The sequence below is a fragment of the Mustela lutreola genome, chromosome 10 (assembly GCF_030435805.1).
Source record: "Mustela lutreola isolate mMusLut2 chromosome 10, mMusLut2.pri, whole genome shotgun sequence".
NCBI classification, from domain to species: Eukaryota; Metazoa; Chordata; class Mammalia; order Carnivora; family Mustelidae; genus Mustela; species Mustela lutreola.
The window spans coordinates 118,815,190-118,826,086 of record NC_081299.1 but is presented as its reverse complement, the minus strand read 5'-3'; positions in this window follow the sequence as shown (position 1 = coordinate 118,826,086).

Below are 10,897 nucleotides of genomic sequence, written 5' to 3'. Positions count from 1 at the left end.
CTCCTTTCAGGTTTGTTAACTCAGGTGTCCCACCCAAAGAGGAATTCGAAAGCAGATCCCTGGGAAGAGTGAAGGGACAACTCGAACTATGGTTAAAAATTGGGGCCTAGGGGCATGGCAAGCCCAATATGCTGTCTCTCCATCCAGCCACTGAGAGGCCTTACCTGAGGACTGGGCTCAGGCTGAGGGACACAATGTGTGTCTGTGACCAATGTGGCCCGCAAGCATGGGCGGGGCCTCATGGGCCACACTGGTTTCAACTACACTGAACCTTGGACAACATGCCAACCACAAGGTTCCTTGCCATGGCGAAAGACTTCTGATATCTGCATCATTTTCAAACCCGGGCCGTGATTGGAGATAATGTCTAGGTTCTGAAGCCTGAAAAACGAGGTTAAGAAGAGATGACGACCTTAGGCCATGAGGGGTCCGATGTGCTCAGAGTGTGGTCACCTGTCTGGGGGGAGCCAGGAGGTCCAGGATCAGGCTGTGTCAGAAAGGGCATTAGTGCTCAGGTCAGCCTATATATTTGGGGTAAGGCCGAATGGCGTGCCCCGTTGATCCTCATTTGGGGTTTCTGGGTAGCCCCAGAGGGCAATGTTTTTCTTCTGGAGGGCAGGCAGAGTGCTGCATTGTAGATCTGGATTGCCAAACTGTAGGGCTTGTGGGCCAGTAGTCCTAGGACGGAAGTCTGAGAACCCAAGCTAGGCGTAGGTATCTGGTGAGTATATGGCAGGAACAATCTACAGACCTGAATCGAGATCACGTGCATCTGAATTCGGGGCGAGGATCAGACGATTGCTCAGGTTGGACAGTCTGTCCCTGATGGCCCCTTCTTGAAGGGGGGGTGGATCACGAGGCCATGGGGGTTTTCCCGCGATGGGAGTTGTGGGAAGCTCCAAGCTGCAAAGATTCTTCTGCCGGACAATTGAGACCTGTTGGTTGGCTCCAGGACAACGATTCCGAGCACGGTTCTAAGGATGAATGGCAGGGTGGCCCGCCTCGCATTCCAATTGTCTCCAAGCAACAAGACAGGTTAAATCTGCTGGATCTGGGGGAGCAACCAAGGAGGCTGAGTTGAAATGGACTCTCCCGTGGATGTGTCCTAATATGATTTCGTGTCTATGGAGACCTTGGAATGAAGCAGTGGCACTGGGGCCCTGAAGGGTTCTCCTAAAGAGAGGCTTTCACACAGCTCCATCGTGCAAGTTTCCCATGTGTAGATGAGATTTGCTCTGATGGGTGAGTCAAGAAAAAGCCATATGCTCTTATTGAAATCCAGGCCTCTGAGGAGAGATGCCTGGAAACCAAATCAATGGATCCGAGAGGTGCCTAGGGGCCTGTTCGTTCCTTTTTACCTCTGGGAACCTCAGTCTCTGGGTCTGAGTGACCGTACGTGCTCAGATGGACCCAGATTGCCCCTGTTTGTCCTGGGAAGCCACAAATATTGGGATGGCCTCAGGGACTTTGGAGGTTTATCCTCTTAGTAGGGTTGCGGCCACTGGAATGGGCACATACAATTCCGTTGTAGAGGGCAAGCACAGTCGTCAGATTTGGCTCCAGGGGCCAGAGCCTGTAGGGTGTGTAGGCCAGGGCTGTTTGGACGGTTGTCTGAAAACACAAACTCGGCTTATGTTTCGGGTCATAGGTATGGCAGGACTGACCTACAGACCATGAGGAGAACACTTCGGGATATGAAAAAAGGGCGAGCGTGAGGCTCTTGCTCAAGTTTTTGTCTCTGGATATCGTGTCACTCATGGTCGTGAAATTTCCGGGTGACTTCATGGGAAATGGACGAGTCTTACTCTCTGGGGGTTTGGCCCCGTCCAAAGAGTTAGGGGTCATTCTGTGGGAAGGAACAAGTCCTTTGCTCTGTTGTTGTTCATTTGTTTTGTTTTGTTTTTCAACCTCAGGTGTCCCACCAAATGAGGGATTCCAGAGTAGAGCTCTGGGGAGGGGCGACTGGACAACCAGAAATCTGGTTAAAAATTGGGGCCTAGGGACATGTCATGCCCATTATGACATCTAATGGTCCAGCGACTGAGAGGACGTACTAGAGGACAGGACTCACGCTGAGGCTCACAATGCGTGTTTATGCCCTCGTCGCACTCAAGAATGGGCGGGGTCTCAGTGTAAATGCTGGTTTCTCCTACACTGAACGTTGGACAACATGCCAACCACAAGGTTTCTTGCCATGGGTAAGGAAGAGTTCTGATTTCTGCATCACAGTCACCCCTGGGATGTGATTGGAGATAAGTTCTAGGATCTGAAGCCTGAAAACTGAGGTAGGGAAGATATGATGACCTAAGGCCATGGCGGGTCTGATGTGCTCAGTGTGCGGTCAGCTGTCTGGGTGTTGGTCACGAGGTCCGGGCTCAGGTTGTCAGACAGTGCATTAGTGCCCAGGTTAGACTATATATTTTCGGTGCATTCGATTGCTCTGTACGTTCTTATCTGAAGAATTCTTCAGGATATGAAGAATGAGCGAGTATGAGGCGCGTGCTCAGGCTTTTGTCTCTGGAGTTTGAATCAGCGATGGCCGTGGAATGTTGGGGAGGCCTCATGGGCCATGGACGAATCTTGCTATCTGTGGATTTGGCCCGATCCCAATTGTTTTTCGTCAATCTGTGGGATGGGAGGACTCCTTTCAGGTTTGTTAACTCAGGTGTCCCACCCAAAGAGGAATTCGAAAGCAGATCCCTGGGAAGAGTGAAGGGACAACTCGAACTATGGTTAAAAATTGGGGCCTAGGGGCATGGCAAGCCCAATATGCTGTCTCTCCATCCAGCCACTGAGAGGCCTTACCTGAGGACTGGGCTCAGGCTGAGGGACACAATGTGTGTCTGTGACCAATGTGGCCCGCAAGCATGGGCGGGGCCTCATGGGCCACACTGGTTTCAACTACACTGAACCTTGGACAACATGCCAACCACAAGGTTCCTTGCCATGGCGAAAGACTTCTGATATCTGCATCATTTTCAAACCCGGGCCGTGATTGGAGATAATGTCTAGGTTCTGAAGCCTGAAAAACGAGGTTAAGAAGAGATGACGACCTTAGGCCATGAGGGGTCCGATGTGCTCAGAGTGTGGTCACCTGTCTGGGGGGAGCCAGGAGGTCCAGGATCAGGCTGTGTCAGAAAGGGCATTAGTGCTCAGGTCAGCCTATATATTTGGGGTAAGGCCGAATGGCGTGCCCCGTTGATCCTCATTTGGGGTTTCTGGGTAGCCCCAGAGGGCAATGTTTTTCTTCTGGAGGGCAGGCAGAGTGCTGCATTGTAGATCTGGATTGCCAAACTGTAGGGCTTGTGGGCCAGTAGTCCTAGGACGGAAGTCTGAGAACCCAAGCTAGGCCTAGGTATCTGGTGAGTATATGGCAGGAACAATCTACAGACCTGAATCGAGATCACGTGCATCTGAATTCGGGGCGAGGATCAGACGATTGCTCAGGTTGGACAGTCTGTCCCTGATGGCCCCTTCTTGAAGGGGGGGGTGGATCACGAGGCCATGGGGTTTTTCCCGCGATGGGAGTTGTGGGAAGCTCCCAGCTGCAAAGATTCTTCTGCAGGACAATTGAGACCTGTTGGTTGGCTCCAGGACAACGATTCCGAGCACGGTTCTAAGGATGGATGGCAGGGTGGCCCGCCTCGCATTCCAATTGTCTCCAAGCAACAAGACAGGTTAAATCTGCTGGATCTGGGGGAGCAACCAAGGAGGCTGAGTTGAAATGGACTCTCCCGTGGATGTGTCCTAATATGATTTCTCTCTATGGAGACCTTGGAATGAAGCAGTGGCACTGGGGCCCTGAAGGGTTCTCCTAAAGAGAGGCTTTCACACAGCTCCATCGTGCAAGTTTCCCATGTGTAGATGAGATTTGCTCTGATGGGTGAGTCAAGAAACAGCCATATGCTCTTATTGAAATCCAGGCCTCTGAGGAGAGATGCCTGGAAACCAAAGCAATGGATCCGAGAGGTGCCTAGGGGCCTGTTCGTTCCTTTTTACCTCTGGGAACATCAGTCTCTGGGACTGAGTGACCGTACGTGCTCAGATGGACCCAGATTGCCCCTGTTTGTCGGCGAAGCCACAAATATTGGGATGGCCTCAGGGAATTTGGAGGTTTATCCTCTTAGTAGGGTTGCGGCCACTGGAATGGGCACATACAATTCCGTTGTAGAGGGCAAGCACAGTCGTCAGATTTGGCTCCAGGGGCCAGAGCCTGTAGGGTGTGTAGGCCAGGGCTGTTTGGAAAGTTTTCTGAAAACACAAACTCGGCTTATGTTTCGGGTCATAGGTATGGCAGGACTGATCTACAGACCATGAGGAGAACACTTCGGGATATGAAAAAAGGGCGAGCGTGAGGCTCTTGCTCAAGTTTTTGTCTCTGGATATCGTGTCACTCATGGTCGTGAAATTTCCGGGTGACTTCATGGGAAATGGACGAGTCTTACTCTCTGGGGGTTTGGCCCCGTCCAAATAGTTTGGGCTCATTCTGTGGGAAGGAACAAGTCCTTTGCTCTGTTGTTGTTCATTTGTTTTGTTTTGTTTTTCAACCTCAGGTGTCCCACCAAATGAGGGATTCCAGAGTAGAGCTCTGGGGAGGGGCGACTGGACAACCAGAAATCTGGTTAAAAATTGGGGCCTAGGGACATGTCATGCCCATTATGACATCTAATGGTGCAGCCACTGAGAGGACGTACTAGAGGACAGGACTCACGCTGAGGGTCACAATGCGTGTTTATGCCCTCGTCGCACTCAAGAATGGGCGGGGTCTCAGTGTAAATGCTGGTTTCTCCTACACTGAACGTTGAACAACATGCCAACCACAAGGATTCTTGCCATGGGTAAGGAAGAGTTCTGATTTCTGCATCACAGTCACCCCTGGGATGTGATTGGAGATAAGTTCTAGGTTCTGAAGCCTGAAAACTGAGGTAGGGAAGAGAAGATGACCTAAGGCCATGGCGGGTCTGATGTGTTCAGTGTGCGGTCAGCTGTCTGGGTGTTGGTCACGAGGTCCGTGCTCAGGTTGTCAGACAGTGCATTACTGCCCAGGTTAGACTATATATTTTCGGTGCATTCGATTGCTCTGTACGTTCTTATCTGAAGAATTCTTCAGGATATGAAGAATGAGCGAGTAGGAGGCGCGTGCTCAGGCTTTTGTCTCTGGATTTGTATCAGCGATGGCCGTGGAATGTTGGGGAGGCCTCATGGGCCATGGACGAATCTTGCTATCTGTGGATTTGGCCCGATCCCAATTGTTTTTCGTCAATCTGTGGGATGGGAGGACTCCTTTCAGGTTTGTTACCTCAGGTGTCCCACCCAAAGAGGAATTCGAAAGCAGATCCCTGGGAAGAGTGAAGGGACAACCCGAACTATGGTTAAAAATTGGGGCCAAGGGGCATGGCAAGGCCAATATGCTGTCTCTCCATCCAGCCACTGAGAGGCCTTACCTGAGGACTGGGCTCAGGCTGAGGGACACAATGTGTGTCTGTGACCAATGTGGCCCGCAAGCATGGGCGGGGCCTCATGGGCCACACTGGTTTCAACTACACTGAACCTTGGACAACATGCCAACCACAAGGTTCCTTGCCATGGCGAAAGACTTCTGATATCTGCATCATTTTCAAACCCGGGCCGTGATTGGAGATAATGTCTAGGTTCTGAAGCCTGAAAAACGAGGTTGAGAAGAGATGACGACCTAAGGCCATGAGGGGTCCGATGTGCTCAGAGTGTGGTCACCTGTCTGGGGGGAGCCAGGAGGTCCAGGATCAGGCTGTGTCAGAAAGGGCATTAGTGCCCAGGTCAGCCTATATATTTGGGGTACAGCCGAATGGCGTGCCCCGTTGATCCTCATTTGGGGTTTCTGGGTAGCCCCAGAGGGCAATGTTTTTCTTCTGGAGGGCAGGCAGAGTGCTGCATTGTAGATCTGGATTGCCTAGTCCTAGGACGGAAGTCTGAGAACCCAAGTTAGGCCTAGGTATCTGGTGAGTATATGGCAGGAACAATCTACAGACCTGAATCGAGGTCACGTGCATTTGAATTCGGGGCGAGGATCAGACGATTGCTCAGGTTGGACAGTCTGTCCCTGATGGCCCCTTCTTGAAGGGGGGGTGTATCACGAGGCCATGGGGGTTTTCCCGCGATGGGAGTTGTGGGAAGCTCCCAGCTGCAAAGATTCTTCTGCAGGACAATTGAGACCTGTTGGTTGGCTCCAGGACAACGATTCCGAGCACGGTTCTAAGGATGGATGGCAGGGTGGCCCGCCTCGCATTCCAATTGTCTCCAAGCAACAAGACAGGTTAAATCTGCTGGATCTGGGGGAGCAACCAAGGAGGCTGAGTTGAAATGGACTCTCCCGTGGATGTGTCCTAATATGATTTCGTGTCTATGGAGACCTTGGAATGAAGCAGTGGCACTGGGGCCCTGAAGGGTTCTCCTAAAGAGAGGCTTTCACACAGCTCCATCGTGCAAGTTTCCCATGTGTAGATGAGATTTGCTCTGATGGGTGAGTCAAGAAAAAGCCATATGCTCTTATTGAAATCCAGGCCTCTGAGGAGAGATGCCTGGAAACCAAAGCAATGGATCCGAGAGGTGCCTAGGGGCCTGTTCGTTCCTTTTTACCTCTGGGAACCTCAGTCTCTGGGTCTGAGTGACCGTACGTGCTCAGATGGACCCAGATTGCCCCTGTTTGTCCTGGGAAGCCACAAATATTGGGATGGCCTCAGGGACTTTGGAGGTTTATCCTCTTAGTAGGGTTGCGGCCACTGGAATGGGCACATACAATTCCGTTGTAGAGGGCAAGCACAGTCGTCAGATTTGGCTCCAGGGGCCAGAGCCTGTAGGGTGTGTAGGCCAGGGCTGTTTGGAAAGTTTTCTGAAAACACAAACTCGGCTTATGTTTCGGGTCATAGGTATGGCAGGACTGATCTACAGACCATGAGGAGAACACTTCGGGATATGAAAAAAGGGCGAGCGTGAGGCTCTTGCTCAAGTTTTTGTCTCTGGATATCGTGTCACTCATGGTCGTGAAATTTCCGGGTGACGTCATGGGAAATGGACGAGTCTTACTCTCTGGGGGTTTGGCCCCGTCCAAAGGGTTTGGGGTCATTCTGTGGGAAGGAACAAGTCCTTTGCTCTGTTGTTGTTCATTTGATTTGTTTTGTTTTTCAACCTCAGGTGTCCCACCAAATGAGGGATTGCAGAGTAGAGCTCTGGGGAGAGACGACTGGACAACCAGAAATCTGGTTAAAAATTGGGGCCAGGGACATGTCATGCCCATTATGACATCTAATGGTCCAGCCACTGAGAGGACGTACTAGAGGACAGGACTCACGCTGAGGCTCACAAGGCGTGTTTATGCCCTCGTCGCACTCAAGAATGGGCGGGGTCTCAGGGTAAATGCTGGTTTCTCCTACACTGAACGTTGGACAAAATGCCAACCACAAGGTTTCTTGCCATGGGTAAGGAAGAGTTCTGATTTCTGCATCACAGTCACCCCTGGGATGTGATTGGAGATAAGTTCTAGGATCTGAAGCCTGAAAACTGAGGTAGGGAAGATATGATGACCTAAGGCCATGGCGGGTCTGATGTGCTCAGTGTGCGGTCAGCTGTCTGGGTGTTGGTCACGAGGTCCGGGCTCAGGTTGTCAGACAGTGCATTAGTGCCCAGGTTAGACTATATATTTTCGGTGCATTCGATTGCTCTGTACGTTCTTATCTGAACAATTCTTCAGGATATGAAGAATGAGCGAGTATGAGGCGCGTGCTCAGGCTTTTGTCTCTGGAGTTTGTATCAGCGATGGCTGTGGAATGTTGGGGAGGCCTCATGGGCCATGGACGAATCTTGCTATCTGTGGATTTGGCCCGATCCCAATTGTTTTTCGTCAATCTGTGGGATGGGAGGACTCCTTTCAGGTTTGTTACCTCAGGTGTCCCACCAAAAGAGGAATTCGAAAGCAGATACCTGGGAAGAGTGAAGGGACAACCCGAACTATGGTTAAAAATTGGGGCCTAGGGGCATGGCAAGCCCAATATGCTGTCTCTCCATCCAGGCACTGAGAGGCCTTACGTGAGGACTGGGCTCAGGCTGAGGGACACAATGTGTGTCTGTGACCAATGTGGCCCGCAAGCATGGGCGGGGCCTCATGGGCCACACTGGTTTCAACTACACTGAACCTTGGACAACATGCCAACCACAAGGTTCCTTGCCATGGCGAAAGACTTCTGATATCTGCATCATTGTCAAACCCGGGCCGTGATTGGAGATAATGTCTAGGTTCTGAAGCCTGAAAAACGAGGTTGAGAAGAGATGACGACCTAAGGCCATGAGGGGTCCGATGTGCTCAGAGTGTGGTCACCTGTCTGGGGGGAGCCAGGAGGTCCAGGATCAGGCTGTGTCAGAAAGGGCATTAGTGCCCAGGTCAGCCTATATATTTGGGGTACAGCCGAATGGCGTGCCCCGTTGATCCTCATTTGGGGTTTCTGGGTAGCCCTAGAGGTCAATGTTTTTCTTCTGGAGGGCAGGCAGAGTGCTGCATTGTAGATCGGATTGCCTAGTCCTAGGACGGAAGTCTGAGAACCCAAGCTAGGCCTAGGTATCTGGTGAGTATATGGCAGGAACAATCTACAGACCTGAATCGAGATCACGTGCATCTGAATTCAGGGCGAGGATCAGACGATTGCTCATGTTGGACAGTCTGTCCCTGATGGCCCCTTCTTGAAGGGGGGGTGGATGACGAGGCTATGGGGGTTTTCCCAAGATATGAGTTGTGAGAATCTCCCAACTGCAAAGATTCTTCTGCTGGACAATTGAGACCTTTTGGTTGGCTCCAGGACAACGATTCCGAGCACCGTTCTAAGGATCGATGGCTGGGAGGCCCACTTCGCATTCCAATTGTCTCCAAGCAACAAGACAGGTTAGATCTGCTGGATCTGGGGGAGCAACCGAGGAGGCTGAGTTGAAATGGACTCTCCCGTGGATGTGTCCTAATATGATTTCGTGTCTATGGAGACCTTGGAATGAAGCGGTGGCACTGGGGCCCTGAGGGTTCTCCTAAAGAGAGTATTTCACACAGCTCCATCGTGCAAGTTTCCCATGTGTAGATGAGGTTTGTTCTGATGGGTGAGTCAAGAAACAGCCATATGCTCTTATTGAAATCCAGGCCTCTGAGGAGAGATGCCTGGAAACCAAAGCAATGGATCCGAGAGGTGCCTAGGTGCCTGTTCGTCCTTTTTACCTCTGGGATCAGTCTATGGGTCTGAGTGACCGTAGGTGCTCAGATGGACACAGATTGCCCCTGTTTGTCCTGGGAAGCCACCAATATTGGGATGGCCTCAGGGACTTTGGAGGTTTATCCTCTTAGTAGGGTTGTGGCCACTGGAATAGGCACATACAATTCCCTTGTAGAGGGCAAGCACAGTCGTCAGGTTTGGCTCCAGAGGCCTGAGCCTGTAGGGTGTGTAGGCCAGTGCTGTTTGGACGGTTGTCTGAAAACACAAACTCGGTTTATGTTTCGGGTCATAGGTATGGCAGGACTGATCTACAGTCCATGAGGAGAAACTTCGGGATATGAAAAAAGGGCGAGTGTGAGGCTCTTGCTCAAGTTTTTGTCTCTGGATATCGTGTCACTCATGGTCGTGAAATTTCCAAGTGACTTCATGGGAAATGGACGAGTCTTACTCTCTGGGGGTTTGGCCCCGTCCAAAGAGTTTGGGGTCATTCTGTGGGATGGAAGAAGTCCGTTGTTCTGTTGTTGTTCATTTGTTTTGTTTTGTTTTTCATCCTCAGGTGTCCCACCAAATGAGGGATTCCAGAGTAGAGACCTGGGGAGGGGCGACTGGACAACCAGAAATCTGGTTAAAAATTGGGGCCTAGGGACATGTCAAGCCCATTATGACATCTAATGGTCCAGCCACTGAGAGGACATACTAGAGGACAGGACTCACGCTGAGGGTCACAATGCGTGTTTATGCCCTCATCGCACTCAAGAATGGGCGGGGCTTCAGGGTGAATGCTGGTATCTCCTACACTGAACGTTGGACAAAATGCCAACCACAAGGTTTCTTGCCATGGGTAAGGAAGAGTTCTGATTTATGCATCACAGTCACCCCTGGGCAGTGATTGGAGATAAGGTCTAGGTTCTGAAGCCTGAAAACTGAGGTAGGGAAGAGATGATGACCTAAGGCCATGGCGGGTCTGATGTGCTCAGTGTGCGGTCAGCTGTCTGGGTGTTGGTCACGACGTCCGGGCTCAGGTTGTCAGACAGTGCATTAGTGCCCAGGTTAGACTATATATTTTGGGTGCATTCGATTGCTGTGTACGTTCTTATCTGAAGAATTCTTCAGGATATGAAGAATGAGCGAGTCTGAGGCGCGTGCTCAGGCTTTTGTCTCTGGAGTTTGTATCAGCGATGGCCGTGGAATGTTGGGGAGGCCTCATGGGCCATGGACGAATCTTGCTATCTGTGGATTTAGCCCAATCCCAATTGTTTTTCGTCAATCTGTGGGATGGGAGGACTCCTTTCAGGTTTCTTACCTCAGGTGTCCCACCAAAAGAGGAAATCTAAGCAGATCCCTGGGAAGAGTGAAGGGACAACCCGAACTATGGTTAAAAATTGGGGCCTAGGGGCATGGCAAGCCCAATATGCTGTCTCTCCATCCAGCCACTGAGAGGCCTTACCTGAGGACTGGGCTCAGGCTGAGGGTCACAATGTGTGTTTGTGACCAATGTGGCCCGCAAGCATGGGCGGGCCTCATGGGCCACACTGGTTTCAACTTCACTGAACCTTGGACAACATGCCAACCACAAGGTTTCTTGCCATGGGGAAAGACTTCTGATATCTGCATCATTGTCAAACCCGGGCCGTGATTGGAGATAATGTCTAGGTTCTGAAGCCTGAAAACCG